Here is a 16,190-nt window from a genome sequence, read left to right on the forward strand (position 1 = left end):
GTGCCGTTTTTTCCTTCCCAGCCCCGACCAGGTCTCCTCCTACCCGTGCACAGTGTTACCAGCAGCAGCCTGCTGTCCAGGCTGTCAAGGCGTATTTCAGAGGGAGCAATAAAAACAAAGTAGACGTTTTATTTTGTAACTCTCCGACCCTGCTTGTTTATTAGCAAAGAAATCCAAAACAAAGCGAACAAAAAAAGAAAACCCCCAAAATAAACTCCCCCGCAACCCACCAAAAAAACCCCATACAGATAGAGAAAATATGCCCATATTATCTAAATAAAGATTAAAACTTTACCCCTTAGAAAACCAGGCTCATTTAATTCAAATTAATTGTGTTTCTGATGTGTTAGGTTAATGAATTCATCTAGTGTAAAATATCGTTTAAAATATAAACAAACGAATTAAAAAAATAATGAAAAAGAAAAATAACAAAAAGTATAGGATATGAAAAATAATATCAATAAAAAATACACAATATATTATTACTTACTACACGTTTTATAAATATATTTAATATACATAATATAAACATCTATAATGTACATAATCATATTTAAATGAAATGTATTATTATTTATAACATTACATAATAAATAATAAATTATTTTATATATAACTTTCTATATTTAATATCTATAATAAATATAATAGTATAATAAACATAATACATGATGTATAATGTACATAATATAAAAGATGAATTGTAATGATGAATGTAAATATCAGAATCACAAAGATATAAAATATTGAAATAGAGCCTGAACGAAAGGCTTTTTTGTTTCGGTCTGGTTGCTGGCAGGGCTCTCGCAGGTGTGCTCGGGGGTCTTTTGGGCCGTTTATTCCGGAGGCTGTTCGCCAGGGCATTCCTGGGCACGTTCGTTTATGGCTCCGCTCCGCGCCGCCGCGCGGCAGTGCTGCCACCCTGTGGGCAGAGAGCGGTAGTGCAGCTGTCCCCCGTGCCCGTCCCTCATGATCTGTGAGGCAATGCTGCCACCCTGTGGGCAGAGAGCGGTAGTGCAGCTGTCCCCCGTGCCCGTCCCTCATGATCTGTGAGGCAATGCTGCCACCCTGTGGGCAAAGAGCGGTAGTGCAGCTGTCCCTCCCGCCCGTCCCGCCTGATCTGTGCGGCAATGCTGCCACCGCGTGGGCAAACAGCGGTAGTGCAGCTGTCCCCCCGTGCCCGTCCCTCATGATCTGTGAGGCAATGCTGCCACCCTGTGGGCATACAGCGGTACTGCAGCTGTCCCCCCCCGCCCGTCCCGCCTGATCTGTGTGGCAATGCTGCCACCCTGTGGCCAAAGAGCGGTAGTGCAGCTGTCCCCCGTGCCCGTCCCCGACGCGCGTGGAAGCCCCGCACTGTGAGCTCGGGGGCGGCGCTGCCGCCCGCCCGCCCGCAGCTCGGGGCCGAAAGGGAGGGAAAAAGGCAAGGAGCCCGGGCGCGTGGCAGCCGGCTGCCTGCGCGCGCCACCCGGACCCCGGAGCCGTCCGGGCGCGATTTTCCGCGGCGTTTGCGGGTGTGCGGACACGGGATGGGGGCGCAGCGGCGCCGCGGGCTGCAGTCCATTCAGTCAGGCGCTTGTGGGAGGAGCCGAGGGGGCATTTTAGTGGGTTCCACTACCAAGATGGCGGCGAGACGCGAGGCGCCCGACCTTCCAAAAAGGGCGGCCAAAAGGGCGGGAAAAAATAAGGACCCTATAGGCGTTTAGCCAGACGCCTGCACAAAAACCCCGACTACGGCGCCGCCCGGGCGCAATTTTCCGCGGCGTTTCCAGGTGTAGGGACACCGGTCATGTGCTCAGCCGCGCCGCGCTTGCGTTCGGATTCGCGGATTTAGTCAGGCGTCTGTGTAAACACCTGGCGGAGGCCTATGCCGAGCCGCAAAGAACATGGCGGCCGGGACGGAAGTGGCCTCAGCCGCAACAAAGATTGCGGCAAGGAAAAGCGGAAGTCACGCGACGCCCCTCACAAAATGGCGCCCAGGCGCGAGGCGCCCGACCTTCCAAAAAGGGCGGCCAAAAGGGCGGGAAAAAATAAGGACCCTATAGGCGTTTAGTCAGATGCCTGTACGAAACCCCGACAACGGCGCCGCCGGGGCGCAATTTTCCGCGGCGTCTCCAGGTGTGGGGACACGGGCCGTGTGCTCAGCCGCGCCGCGCTTGCGTTCGGATTCGCGGATTTAGTCAGGCGTCTGTGTAAACACCTGCCGGGGGCCTTAGAGGTGCCGCAAAAAAGATGCCGGCGGGACCGGAAGTGGCCTCAGACGCAACCATGATGGCGGCAAGGAAGGGCGGAAGGCTCGTGGGGCTCGTCGCGGCCGAAAATCGCCGAGTGCAGCTCACACCCTGCAATGGCAAAAGCTGTTTTATTAAAACTCAGCCGAGAATTTTCCTCTTATTTCCAGGTCACAGGATATACTGAGGCTGAGAGGGATCCTAAAATCTGACTCTCAAGCGGACGGACCGTTTGAGAATCGAACTCAGCACCTTGGCATTACCCGGACTCTGCTCCAAGCAGCTGAACCAATCTCTGCATTATGGGGATGGACCTCCATAGGATGGCAACGCTTGGCCCCACTAAGGTAAGTGCAGTGCCGCCTTCTCTGCCAAAGCTGCTTCACACACCAGCCCCTGGAATGGCTCGAGGGCAGAAGTGGCTGGCAGCTCACGACAGCACAAAGCTCTTCCAGTGACGCTGATTTCCTGTCCTTTCCAGGATTTACCCAACAGCTGCCGTAAAAGTACTCACACAAAGTCTCTTTCCGGGCGGAAAGGAGCAGGACAAGTCCTGAGGCTTCCCTTCTTCCACGGCCAAAGCTCTGCAGAGAGGCAGGGCCGGTCCCACCCGCACAGGGGCGTTTCCTGCAGGTGAGTGTTGCCGGGCCAAAATGATGGCAGCTGCTGAGGCCGGGGCTGCTTTTCTGGCCGGAGGCCTCGGTGCCCCCCCGTGCCGCCTGCAGTGTCCCTCGGGGTTTCCTGCAGGTGTCCCGGGTGCCCGGAGGCGCAGGGAGGAAGGAGGCCGGCAGCCCCAGCGGGGCCAGCAGCCCTGGGATGATGTGCAGGGAGGAGCTGTGCCTGCGGGGCCCCGCCCGTGGCAGCGGCGGCCAAACGCAGGGCCCGGGGCCGGGCTCGGGGCTGGCACGGACACGGCCCCGGGGCTGCCGCGGCTCCTCGGCCAGGGGCTGCTCCCGCCGGGCACGGGGAGATGCTGCAGCCCGGACAGAGGCACCCACAGCCCAAGAGCTCCCCGGGGAACAGCTGGCATTGCCCGGGAACGGCGGCTCGGGCTGTCTGCAGAGGGGCTCAGACAGCAATTCCCACCTCCCGGAGCTCCCACACAGTTGCCAGGGATGTCCTGGCCACCCCAAATCCCCTCCCTTTCAGCCTGAGGACATCACCCGTCGGCAGCATTAAAGCCAAGGCGCTCCTCCCTCACAGAAATTAAATCCAGAGCAACGGCCCTCGGAGATGCCTCAAAATCAAAGGTTTGAGTGGGATGGAGTTTCGTTTGGATGAGGTCTGGACTTTTCCAGGGAGCCGGCCGGAGTGCAGAAGCGATGGAAAGCTTTTGCAGGTGGGTCCCACTGGAGGTGTGCTGAAGGCAGGGATGGGCGTCCCTTGCCTGAGGGAAAGGCACTTGCAGAGGCCACTGCTGGGGCTCGGAAAGGAGCTGAGCTCCTGCAGGGAGCTGTGTCCTCCCGAGGGCACAGGGGCTGCCTCAGCACAGGCCGGCCAGTGCCTTCTCCTGCTCTGAAACATCACCTGGAGCCCGAGCTCAGGGGGGTGGCTGAATTCCAGGGAAATCTGACAGGTGACCCCCAGGGGGTGAGGGTTATAATTAACCAAATCTATGGAATAGAAACCTATCCTGTCCCCATCCTGCTGAGCTTCCTTGGAAGCTCTGCTGGTTCCTGACACGTCTGGCATTCAAGCAGCAGCTCTGCGTGGGAATATCCGTGCTCCGTGAGGCACTGTGAGGTTATTGCAGCGGGAACTGAGCAGGGAATTCGGGGCCGTGGGTATAATTCATCTAAACTAGCAAAGGTGACAGTGAACCCCAAATCTGGGCACCACACAGAGAACAATCTTTGTGCTGCCCTGTCAGCTCAAGCCCCTGGGCTGGGAAGTTTTGGGAGTCAGACATATGGAATGATAGAAGTCACAGCAACTGGTGTCACCCCGAGGGACAGTCCAAGTCCCAGACAATTCCTCTGCAATCCCCTCGGGGGGAAAACACCCTCTGTCTGCCAGGAGCCCTGACTCTGTTTCTCCTAGCAGCTGTGTTGGGCTTTAAGAACTTGAAATAACTTTGAAGCCAAAGAAATCACCTTTTCCTACTGGTTTGATTGTTGTGTTTGGTTTTTGTTTTTTTTTTTTTTTTCTTTCAGATGCTGGACTTGCTTCTGTGGATGTGTGCTGAGCTCTGGCTGCAGGGGACTGTCAGGCCTGAATGGCTGTGAGTCTGTGTTCTTCTCGCTGGGGAAGCGGAAATAATTATTAATTAGACTGCAGAAATGTTTTCAGAAACCTTTCCCCTTTCCTGCCCTTTGCTGGTGGATCTTCTCTTTCTGCCTTTGACTTTACAAAGCTGTTCCCTGATGTCATTTCCCCTGCCTGAATTCCTTGCAGCTCCTAGCTGGGAAAAACTGGGATGATGTCCTGGGGATGTTCTTAGGGGAGGACAGAGGTGAGATTTTTGCCTGTATTTTTCTAATATTTTCTAAAATTTCAGGGAGCTGCTGCTGCTGCTGCTCCTGCTCCTGCTGCTGCTGCACAAGTGGAGCCTTGTCAGCGAAGACCTGCATCTGCAGGAGGCCCCGCAGGCCCTGGCTGGGAAGTGCCAAAACAAAGAAGTGATCAGTAAGTGCTGAACTGCTTCCAGGAGGGCGTATTTTGTTGCAGCCGTTACAGACCAACAAAAGAATGGTGCTGTGTCCGCGTGATGTTGGTGACTTTGTGTGAGTTGCTTTATTAAAGCCAATCGTTGGTAAGGGTTTTGAGCATCCCTTGGATAGCCCTTGGAGCTCTGGGTGCCCTGGCTGTCTCTGCGGTGCCCTTGCCGTCCCCTGGGTGCACTTTGGGGTCCCCGGGCTGTCCCCTATGTGTCCCTGGGGTGCCCTGGCTGTCCCTTAGGTGTGCCTGGGGGTTCCCTGGCTGTCCCCTAGGTGTCCCTGGGAGTTCCATGGCTGTCCTCTAGGTGTCCCTGGGGGTGCCCTGACTGTCCCTGGGGTGCCCTGACTGTCCCCTAGGTGTCCCTGGGGGTTCCCTGGCTGTCCCTGGGGTGCCCTGACTGTCCCCTAGGCGTCCCTGGGGGTTCCCTGGCTGTCCCCTAGGTGTTTCTGGGGGTTCCCTGGCTGTCCCGTGGCTGTCCCTGGGGGTGCCCTGGCTGTCCCTGGGGTTCCCTGGCTGTCCCCTAGGCGTCCCTGGGGGTGCCCTGGCTCTCCCTGGGGTGCCCTGGCTGTCCCTTAGGTGTCCCTGGGGTGCCCTGTCTGTCCCCTAGGTGTCCCTGGGGGTTCCCTGGCTGTCCCTGGGGTGCCCTGACTGTCCCCTAGGCGTCCCTGGGGGTGCCCTGGCTCTCCCTGGGGTGCCCTGGCTGTCCCTTAGGTGTCCCTGGGGTGCCCTGTCTGTCCCCTAGGTGTCCCTGGGGGTTCCCTGGCTGTCCCTGGGGTGCCCTGGGTGTCTCTTGGGGTGCCCTGACTGTCCCTGGGGTGCCCTGGCTGTCCCCTAGGTGTCCCTGGGGGTTCCCTGGCTGTCCCCTAGGTGTCCCTGGGGGTGCCCTGGCTGTCCCCTAGGTGTCCCTGGGGGTTCCCTGGCTGTCCCTGGGGTGCCCTGGCTGTCCCCTAAGCGTCCCTGGGGGTGCCCTGGCTGTCCCTTAGGTGTCCCTGGGGGTGCCCTGGCTGACCCTAGGTGTCCCTGGGAGTGCCCTGGCTGTCCCCTAAGCGTCCCTGGGGGTGCCCTGGCTGTCCCGTATGTGTCCCTGGGGGGGCCCCAGCTGTCCCCTGGCTGTCCCTGGGGGTGTCCTGGCTGTCCCCGAAAGTGCCCTCCCTGTCCCCTAGGTGTCCCCAGGGGTGCCCTGGCTGTCCCCTAGCTGTCCCTTGGGGTGCCCCGGCTGTCCCTTGGGGTGCCCTTGCCGTCCCCTAGGTGCACCTTGGGGTCCCCGGGCTGTCCCCTAGGTGTCCCTGGGGGTGCCCTGGCTGTCCCCTATGTGTCCCTGGGGTGCCTTGGCTGTACCGAAGGTGTCCCTGGGGGTGCCTTGGCTGTCCTCTAGGTGTCCCTGGGGGTGCCCTGGCTGTCCCTTAGGTGTCCCTGGGGATTCCCTGGCTGTCCCCTAGGTGTCCCTGGGGGTGCCCTGGCTGTCCCCTAGGTGTCCCTGGGGGTGCCCTGGCTGTCCCCTAGGTGTCCCTGGGGGTGCCCTGGCTGTCCCCAAAAGTGCCCTCGCTGTCCCCTAGGTGTACCCAGGGGTACCCTCGCTGTCCCCTAGGTGTACCCAGGGGTGCCCTGGTGTCCCCTAGGTGTCTCTGGGGTGCCCTGGCTGTCCCCTAGGTGTCCCTGCCTCGCCCGAATCCTCGACTCCGCCTCCGGTGCCATGGTGACACCCCTCCCAGTCTGGACCAGTGTGGCCACACCCCCTCCCCTGGGGCCATCCGACCCATCCCAGTATAGACCAGTTAGGCACCGTGTGCCCACCTAGGACCCCCACACGCCTGCCAGTTCATCCCAGTCCACTCCCCGTCCATCCCAGTTCTCTCTGATCACCCTCCCAGTGCTCCCAGTCCATCCCAGTCCCGCAGGTGTTGGTGCTTGTGGCTTGATCAGCTGCTACCTGTCCGCAACGTGGAGCCGGTCAAACGAGGCCTCAGGGGGACGGGGGGGGCGGATTTTGGGGGGTCCTGGGGGTCCCGAGTTGTCCTGGAGGGGTTTGGGGGGTTTTGGGGGGTCTGGGGGGAGTCCTGGGGGCTGCTTTGGGTGGTTTTGGGGGATCTTCGGGAGGTTTGGGCGGCCCATTTGCGGCATCAAAGGAACCTGAGGAGGGTTTTGGGGGCTCCTGGAGGTCGGGGGGGGCCCTGGGGGTGGTTTGGGGGGCACTGGGGGGTTCCAGCCCGTGACCCCCCCCGTTTTTGACCCCCCCCCCGAGCTGTTTCGGTCTCATCGACGCCCTCCTGAAGCCCAAGGGGGGGTGGGCGCTGGGCCCCCCCCGCTGCCCCCTCCCCTGCCACCCCCACGACGCCCTGCAGGTGAGGGACCCCCAAAAACCCCTCCCCAGACCCCAGATTCACCCCTGGGACCCCAAAAAACCCCCCAAACCTCTCCCCGGACCCCAAATTCACCCCTGAGGCGCCATAAAACCCCTAAACCCCTCCCCATGAACCCCAAATCCACCCCTGGGACCCCCCAAAACCTCCCCAGGACCCCAGATCCACCCCGGGACCCTCGAATCCATCCCTTGGACCCCCAAAAACCCCAAAATCCATCCCTGGGACCCCCCAAAACCTCCCTCCAAACCCCAAATTCACCCCTCGGACCTCCAGAATCCCTCCACAGGCCCCCTCAGGGGTCGTTCCCCACGAAAAAGGGCGGGAAACGTGAGGGGAGAAAAAGGGCGGGAAACGTGAGGGGAGAAAAAGGGCGGGATCAAGTGGGAGGGATCAATGGAATTTTGGGGGGCGTCAGCGACGGTGAGGGAAGATCAATGGAATACTGGGGGGGCATCAATGACATTGGGGGGGGTCAGTGACACTCGGGTGGGGATCAATGATGCTGTGGGGGGGTCGATATCAGCTCGGGGGGCGGCCATGGGTTTTTGGGGGGCCGCAACGCAGGCGGCCGTGCTGGGTTTGGAGCGGGGGGGCCCCTTCAACGCCTGGGGGTGCCCTGGCTGTCCCTGGGGATGCCCTGGCTGTCCCCTAGGTGTCCCTGGGGGTTCCCTGGCTGTCCCTGGGGTGCCCTGGCTCTCCCTTAGGTGTCCCTGAGGATGCCCTGGCTGTCCCTTAGGTGTCCCTGGGGGTTCCCTGGCTGTCCCCTAGGTGTCCCTGTGGGGGCCCTGGCTCTCCCTGGGGTGCCCTGGCTGTCCCTTAGGTGTCCCTGGGGGTTCCCTAGCTGTCCCCTAGGTGTCCCTGGGAGTGCCTTGGCTGTCCTTTAGGTGTCCCTGGAGGATGCCCTGGCTGTCCCCTAGGTGTCCCTGGGGGGCCCTGGGTGTCCCTGGGGTGCCCTGGCTGTCCCCTAGGTGTCCCTGGGGGTTCCCTGGCTGTCCTTGGGGTGCCCTGACTGTCCCCTAAGCGTCCCTGGGGGTGCCCTGGCTGTCCCTTAGGTGTCCCTGGGGGTTCCCTGGCTGTCCCCTGTCCCTGGGGGTGCCCTGGCTGTCCCTTAGGTGTCCCTGGGGGTGCCCTGGCTGTCCCCTAGGTGTCCCTGGGGGTGCCCTGGCTGTCCCCTAGGTGTCCCTGGGGGTGCCCTGGCTGTCCCTGGGGGGGCCCTGGCTGTCCCCAAAAGTGCCCTCGCTGTCCCATAGGTGTACCCAGGGGTACCCTCGCTGTCCCCTAGGTGTACTCAGGGGTGCCCTGGTGTCCCCTAGGTGTCCCTGGGAGTGCCCTGGCTGTCCCCTAGGTGTCCCTGGGGGTGCCCTGGCTGTCCCTGGGGTGGCCCTGGCTGTCCCCAAAAGTGCCCTCGCTGTCCCCTAGGTGTAACCAGGGGTGCCCTGGTGTCCCCTAGGTGTCCCTGGGGGTGCCCTGGCTCTCCCTTAGGTGTCCCTGAGGATGCCCTGGCTGGCCCCTAGGTGTTTCTGGGGGTTCCCTGGCTGTCCCGTGGCTGTCCCTGGGGGTGCCCTGGCTGTCCCTGGGAGTGCCCTGGCTGTCCCTGGGGTGCCCTGACTGTCCCCTAGGCGTCCCTGGGGGTGCCCTGGCTCTCCCTTAGGTGTCCCTGAGGATGCCCTGGCTGTCCCCTAGGTGTCCCTGGGGGTTCCCTGGCTGTCCCTGGGGTGCCCTGGCTCTCCCTTAGGTGTCCCTGAGGATGCCCTGGCTGTCCCTTAGGTGTCCCTGGGGGTTCCCTGGCTGTCCCCTAGGTGTCCCTGTGGGGGCCCTGGCTCTCCCTGGGGTGCCCTGGCTGTCCCTTAGGTGTCCCTGGGGGTTCCCTAGCTGTCCCCTAGGTGTCCCTGGGAGTGCCTTGGCTGTCCTTTAGGTATCCCTGGAGGTTCCCTGGCTGTCCTTGGGGTGCCCTGACTGTCCCCTAAGCGTCCCTGGGGGTGCCCTGGCTGTCCCTTAGGTGTCCCTGGGGGTTCCCTGGCTGTCCCCTAGGTGTCCCTGGGGGTGCCCTGGCTGTCCCCTAGGTGTCCCTGGGGGTGCCCTGGCTGTCCCTGGGGGGGCCCTGGCTGTCCCCAAAAGTGCCCTCGCTGTCCCATAGGTGTACCCAGGGGTACCCTCGCTGTCCCCTAGGTGTACCCAGGGGTGCCCTGGTGTCCCCTAGGTGTCCCTGGGAGTGCCCTGGCTGTCCCTGGGGTGGCCCTGGCTGTCCCCAAAAGTGCCCTCGCTGTCCCCTAGGTGTACCCAGGGGTACCCTCGCTGTCCCCTAGGTGTACCCAGGGGTGCCCTGGTGTCCCCTAGGTGTCCCAGGGGGTGCCCTGGCTATCCCTTAGGTGTCCCTGAGGATGCCCTGGCTGTCCCCTAGGTGTTTCTGGGGGTTCCCTGGCTGTCCCCTAGGTGTCCCTGGGGGTGCCCTGGCTGTCCCTGGGAGTGCCCTGGCTGTCCCTGGGGTGCCCTGACTGTCCCCTAGGCGTCCCTGGGGGTGCCCTGGCTGTCCCCTAGGCGTCCCTGGGGGTGCCCTGGCTGTCCCCTAGGTGTCCCTGGGAGTGCCCTGGCTGTCCCCTAGGTGTCCCTGGGGGTGCCCTGGCTGTCCCTGGGGGGGCCCTGGCTGTCCCCAAAAGTGCCCTCGCTGTCCCCTAGGTGTACCCAGGGGTACCCTCGCTGTCCCCTAGGTGTACGCAGGGGTGCCCTGGTGTCCCCTAGGTGTCCCTGGGGGTGCCCTGGCTGTCCCCTAGGTGTCCCTGCCTCGCCCGAATCCTCGACTCCGCCTCCGGCGCCATGGTGACACCCCTCCCAGTCTGGACCAGTGTGGCCACACCCCCTCCCCTGGGGCCATCCGACCCATCCCAGTATAGACCAGTTAGGCACCGTGTGCCCACCACGGACCCCCACACACCTGCCAGTTCATCCCAGTCCACTCCCCGTCCATCCCAGTTCTCTCTGATCACCCTCCCAGTGCTCCCAGTCCATCCCAGTCCCGCAGGTGTTGGTGCTTGTGGCTTGATCAGCTGCTGCCTGTCCGCAACGTGGAGCCGGTCAAACGAGGCCTCAGGGGGACGGGGGGGCGGATTTTGGGGGGTCCTGGGGGTCCCGAGTTGTCCTGGAGGGGTTTGGGGGGTTTTGGGGGGTCTGGGGGGAGTCCTGGGGGCTGCTTTGGGTGTTTTTGGGGGATCTTCGGGAGGTTTGGGCGGCCCATTTGAGGCATCAAAGGAACCTGAGGAGGGTTTTGGGGGCTCCTGGAGGTCGGGGGGGGCCCTGGGGGTGGTTTGGGGGGCACTGGGGGGTTCCAGCCCGTGACCCCCCCCGTTTTTGACCCCCCCCCCCGAGCTGTTTCGGTCTCATCGACGCCCTCCTGAAGCCCAAGGGGGGGTGGGCGCTGGGCCCCCCCCGCTGCCCCCTCCCCCTGCCACCCCCGCGACGCCCTGCAGGTGAGGGACCCCCAAAAACCCCTCCCCGGACCCCAAATTCACCCCTGGGACCCCGAAAAACCCCCAAAACCTCTTCCCGGACCCCAAATTCACCCCTGAGGCGCCATAAAACCCATGAACCCCAAATCCACCCCTGGGACCCCCCAAAACCTCCCCAGGACCCCAGATCTACCCCGGGACCCTCGAATCCATCCCTTGGACCCCCAAAAACCCCAAAATCCATCCCTGGGACCCCCCAAAACCTCCCTCCAAACCCCAAATTCACCCCTCGGACCTCCAGAATCCCTCCACAGGCCCCCTCAGGGATCGTTCCCCACGAAAAAGGGCGGGAAACGTGAGGGGAGAAAAAGGGCGGGAAACGTGAGGGGAGAAAAAGGGCGGGATCAAGTGGGGGGGATCACTGGAATTTTGGGGGGGTCAGCGACGCTGAGGGAAGATCAGTGGAATATTGGGGGGGCATCAATGACATTGGGGGGGGTCAGTGACACTCGGGTGGGGATCAATGATGCTGTGGGGGGGCCGATATCAGAGGTTATCAGAGGAAATCGCCGCCGCCGTCCTCCCGTGCCCAGAGCCCCGCCAGGACCCCAGCGCAGCTCCGGCTGCAGGCGGAGCAGGAGCGGCTCCTGCCGCCCGCAGCGATCCCGGTCCCGATCCCGATCGCAACGCCCCCCTGGTCCTCCGGCCCCGAGACCCATAGCCCGCCCGCCGGGGGAGGCCGCACCGCTCGGGAGCCGCAGCCGACACTGACAGGACCCGAACCAGAACGGCCGGTCCCATTCCCGGCCCCGCCTGGCTCCGCGCAGGGCCGCGAGCAACCTCGGCTCGGCTCAGCTGTGAGGGGCGGGGCGGGGCCGCGGGCGATGGTCCCGCCCCCATCCCGGGCAGCGCGGGGCGCCGGGGCGGGCTCGGGGCGGAGCCGGGGCGGGCTCGGGGCGGAGCCGGGGCGGGCTCGGGGCGGAGCCGGGGCTCTGTGAGGCGGGGCCCGGAGGCAGCCGGGGCCGGGCAGTACCGGGGGCGCGGCTTCAGGGGCGCGGGGCGGGTCCCAAGTGCACGGCGCCGGGACCCCACCGGGGCGTTCCTCACCGAGCCCATAGAGCAGCAGCTACTTCCGCCACCCTTTTGAATCCCCGCGATTGGCGGGCTCGCTGAGGCATCGGCAGTGCTGATTGGACAGCGGGCCCCGGGAACCGCCCCCGCCCCCCGGCCCGCGCTGAGGGCCCGGGGCCTCCGCCCTCAGACCGGCTCCGGCTCCAACCCGGCCCGGGCTCTGCTCCGGTCCCCCCGGCCCGCCCTGAGGGCCCGGGGGCTCTGCCCCGAGACCGGCCTCGCCCCTCCCCGCCTCGCCCTGTAGTAGATTTCTGTTTGGTTTGTGGGAAGAAACATGTGTGAGAAGTGAGAGTTGTGCTGGAGGGGTGCTGCTGGGATGAAAGGATGGAGTAAATCTGCTCCGAGGATGTGCGATGAAGAATTCAGGGTCAGAGGTGGGCAGTATTTATAAACTGTCTCCATATTTCCCTGTATCTCTGGGTGTTTGGATTTAGCCTGGGATTGTCAGCTAAGTTATAAACAAGCCAACCCGGCTACTGAACTCCCAATGAACGTTTGGAACCCTTGCACAGAAAGACAAGGTAGTGATGATTCCAAAGGAGAAAATGTAAATGAAGGGTAACGATTGCTGGGAAATTTCCTTAGGAATTGTGAACCTCACACAAACGGAATTTAGGAGGTGGAATCCCAGTTTCAGCCTTGGGCACGTGCAGGAGCAGAGGGATCCTTATTCACAGCAAGGAAAGCCCGGTGCCCCAGCGTGTCAGTGCACACAGTGCAATGTCCAGGAAATGAGCAGCAGGGACTGGCAGCAGCTGCAGGTGAGAGCTGTCACAGGATGATTGAGGGGACAGAGCAGCCCCAGGTGAGAGCTGTCACACTGATGAGGGGACAGGTGGAAGCTGTAAAGGATAACGAGGGGGCGGGTCCTGCCAGCACTGCTTTAAGAGGGGAGCCCGAGCTGAGTTTGGCACGGAGCTGCGGGAGGAGAGGGGTTTATGCTGGGCTCCCAGGTGAGGCTCATGGAAGGATGGTGAGTTCATCTCACAGGGGCTGGGGGAGGCCTTGGGCGTGGAACATTACTTCAGGAGGTGCTGAGGGACAAACCTTTGTGCCGAGCAGCAGCAGCAGCACAAAAGGTTGAAATAAGTTTTGGTTTGGCATGTAGTGATGGGATTGGCGTCTATGGTGTGCTAGTGTTGTCTAAAGGTTTAAACTTTAACGTTTATTTTTAAAGTTTTAAGTTAATGAATTAATATGGGTTGCAAGACATGGGCTTTTTCCTTTTTATTTGGCTAGGGGGAAGTCTTTAACTTTGGGGGGGCTCTGAGTATATGTTCTGGAGTATTATTAAGGGGTTTGGACATGGTGTTGTTTTTATTATATTCAGTAGTTTGACTAGGGGTGATAAGAGTTGGCTTTTTTTGCTGGAATTTTTTTGGGGTTGTCTGTTTGAAAATTTATATATTTATGCAGTTAAGTGTGCTGGTGTTTCTGATGTAACTCTTCAGCATATGTTATTGTTTGTGTGTTTTAGGTGGTCTACTTGTCTTACGCCCTGACCGATTGGCCAACAGATCTGCTGAGATCATACATCGATGTTTGTTTTATTTCTTGTAGCTGAATAAGAGACAGCAGCCCGGTGACAGCAGGAAATTCCCAGAGAGCGAGGCGGCATTCTGTGGCACCCGGCGTGGATTCTCATCCCCAGACGTCCAAGAGATAAGTGGAGGGTTCAGAGCCACAGAGGGGATGAAAGTGGAGTGCTGGGTCAGGACTTGTCAGGAGGGGTTTTTGAGTCAGGTGTGGAGATAGGGATGTCCAAGATGTGCCAATTGAGAGTACAGGTGTACCAGCCCGACCCCACCCCTACCCCAGACCCGAAGGAGTAGCCCTAAAGACATGCCCGTTTCCCTGAGTGCAGGTACAGGCAGGAGCCCTTATGCAGGACAATGCCAGAAGGCCTGGCTGCGAGGTGTAGGGCTCTAAAGAAGTTGGGTTTAGAAGGGGGGAGGTGTAGCCACACACACAGAGGCTGAGGTAAAGGACTCGAGGACTAGAGGACACACGGTGAAACTCAGGGGAGCAGGCTAGGATACAAGTCAGAGTACAGGTGTAGCGGCCCTCACAGCACTGCTACCAGCACACTTCCCCTGAGAGCAGGTGCAGGCAGCAGCCCTAGTGCAGGAACACACCAGAAGCTCTGACCTGTGCAGACACAGTCAGGCTAGGGCCAGGCAGGAAGCGATAGTGGGGAGCAGGATCCAACAGGGCTGGGGATAACGGGGGTTTCCCGCCCCACCCACCCTGGGATTCCCTGTCTCTCCGCAGCCGGTGGAAGTGCTCCTGATTCCCTCTCGAGGCGGCGGTTGGTAAGGCTTCGTGCCTTTTGCCACCGCAAAGAGTTCGGCTCTGTCAGCCTCTGCCCTGTCTCAGGGCCACGTTTCTTAGGGTAGGCAGGGAACAACTGTGGATGTACCTGTCCTGCGTGCGGGACAGCTCTTGGGACCCTAACGGTGCAGAGCGTCCCCGGCTGCAAGGTCTAGGGCTCTGAAGAAGCAGGGTTCAGAAGGGGGGAGGTTACAGTGATACACACAGAGGCTGAGGTAAAGGACTCAAGGACTAGAGAACACACAGTGAAAATCAGGGGTACAGCCTAGGATACAAGTCAGAGTACAGGCATCCCGGCCCTCACAGCGCTGCTGCCAACACCGTTTCCCTGAGAGCAGGTGCCGGCAGCAATCCTAACGCAAGACAAGGCCAGAAGTCCTGAGAGGTGCAGGCAGTAGCCCTAAGCTAGGGCCAGGCAGGAAGTGACCGTGGTGGGGCAGAGTCCACAGGGTTGAGGTTCACCGGGGATGTCCACCCTGCGTTCCTGTCCTGCTCTAACCGGGGATGCTCACAGCCCTAATGGAGGCCACGGTGGGTGGGCTCGGTGCCAGTAATGCCTCTAAGGCTTTGGCGCTGCGAGCGTCGGCCTCCGAGCTCAGCTGACGCACGCACGGGGCCCGAGGACCCGGTCCTGCTTAAGAGACGGTGAGTAGCAGAGCTGCTGGGTTTTGGCTGATGTGCAGCTAAGATTATGCTTTGATATTTGGTTTTCTTTATTGTAGCTGACTAGGAGACAGCAGCCCAGTGACGGGAGGAATTTCTCTGAGGGAGAGGCAGCCTTCTTTGGCACCCGGCGTGGATTCACCTCCCCAGACATTTGAGAGATAAGTGGAGGGCTTGGAGCCACAGAGGGGATGAAAGCGGGGTACCAGGGCAGGGGTCAGCGGGAGGGATTTTTTGAGTCGGGTTTGGAGATGGGGATGTCCCAGATGTGACCCCTTAGGCTACATGAAGGAAAAGTCTCATTTTTCATGTCAGTGCTGAGGTGTGCAGGGCAGAGCAGTCCTGGTGTGTGTTGTGTCACTTGTCTGATGTGCACTGTGTCTTTTGGGTGTGTTGTCTTTTCCTTTAGTCCTTTCAGGGGCCTGTCCAAACCCCTGGCATCAGTCTTAGCATTTCTGATCTCTGTGCTCCTCAGCCAGGTGCCTTTGTCTCAGCTGCTCGGACACTCATCAGAATCCATCTCTCTTCACAAGCATCCAGTCCGATGCCTTTTCAGGTCTTGTTCTGAGCTGTACTGACAGCCGTGCACCGCCCTGATCCATTCCGGCGGGTTAGGTCTTGTGAGAATGCAAAGACAGGTGGAGGATTCTGACCGTAGGATTCTCGGGCATCCATCTCTGCGTCTCTTGGGATAAGTCATCCCGATGGCATCTTGTTCCTGCAGGGTTCTCTGAGCCTGGCCAGCTCACCTTCCGTCTCACCTCGGTCATCTCATTCCGAGTTCTCTGGACCCTCAGGGTCATTCTTCTTGCCCAGAGTTTTCTGTCCCTGTTGCGTCCCCTCGTTTGTCCTGTGCTGTGTCATGGGTGTTGGTGTGTGTTTGGCCCGGAGCTGCTCTGCCTTGCTGCTCAGTCTGGGTGTAGGGGTACAAGGGTAATAGTGCCGGGGGCTTGAAATTTGTGATGTGGGGTGTGGTTAGACTGTAGAGGGTATTCCTAGATTGCCACAAGATGTGTGGAGCTGTCAAGGTATCCTGCAGCACTCTGACTTTTGTCCTGACTCTGTTTCAGATGCAGAGAGATGAAATCTGTGGCAGAGCCCCCCATCCTGGGTGAGGGGGCTCCCCTGAGAAGGTCAGTCCCTGTTTCTGTTTGCAGGGGAGGTGTCAATGATGGCTGTGTTACAGCTCTGTTCTTTGTCTTTATTTTTAGGTGGTGAAGCCGGATCTCAGCAGTCAAGCTGACGTGGGCGAGGTGAGCAGTGACGGGTGGACAGAAGCCGTTGCTATTGTTCAAGCCTCACTCGCTGGTGCAACTCTAAGCCTCCGTTATTGTGCGTTTTAGGGAGTCCACTCGCAGGAGGCCGAGCTC

Source organism: Chamaea fasciata, unplaced genomic scaffold, assembly GCF_029207755.1.
Source record: "Chamaea fasciata isolate MVZ Bird 193981 ecotype frontalis unplaced genomic scaffold, bChaFas1.0.hap1 SCAF_287, whole genome shotgun sequence".
NCBI lineage: Eukaryota > Metazoa > Chordata > Aves > Passeriformes > Sylviidae > Chamaea > Chamaea fasciata.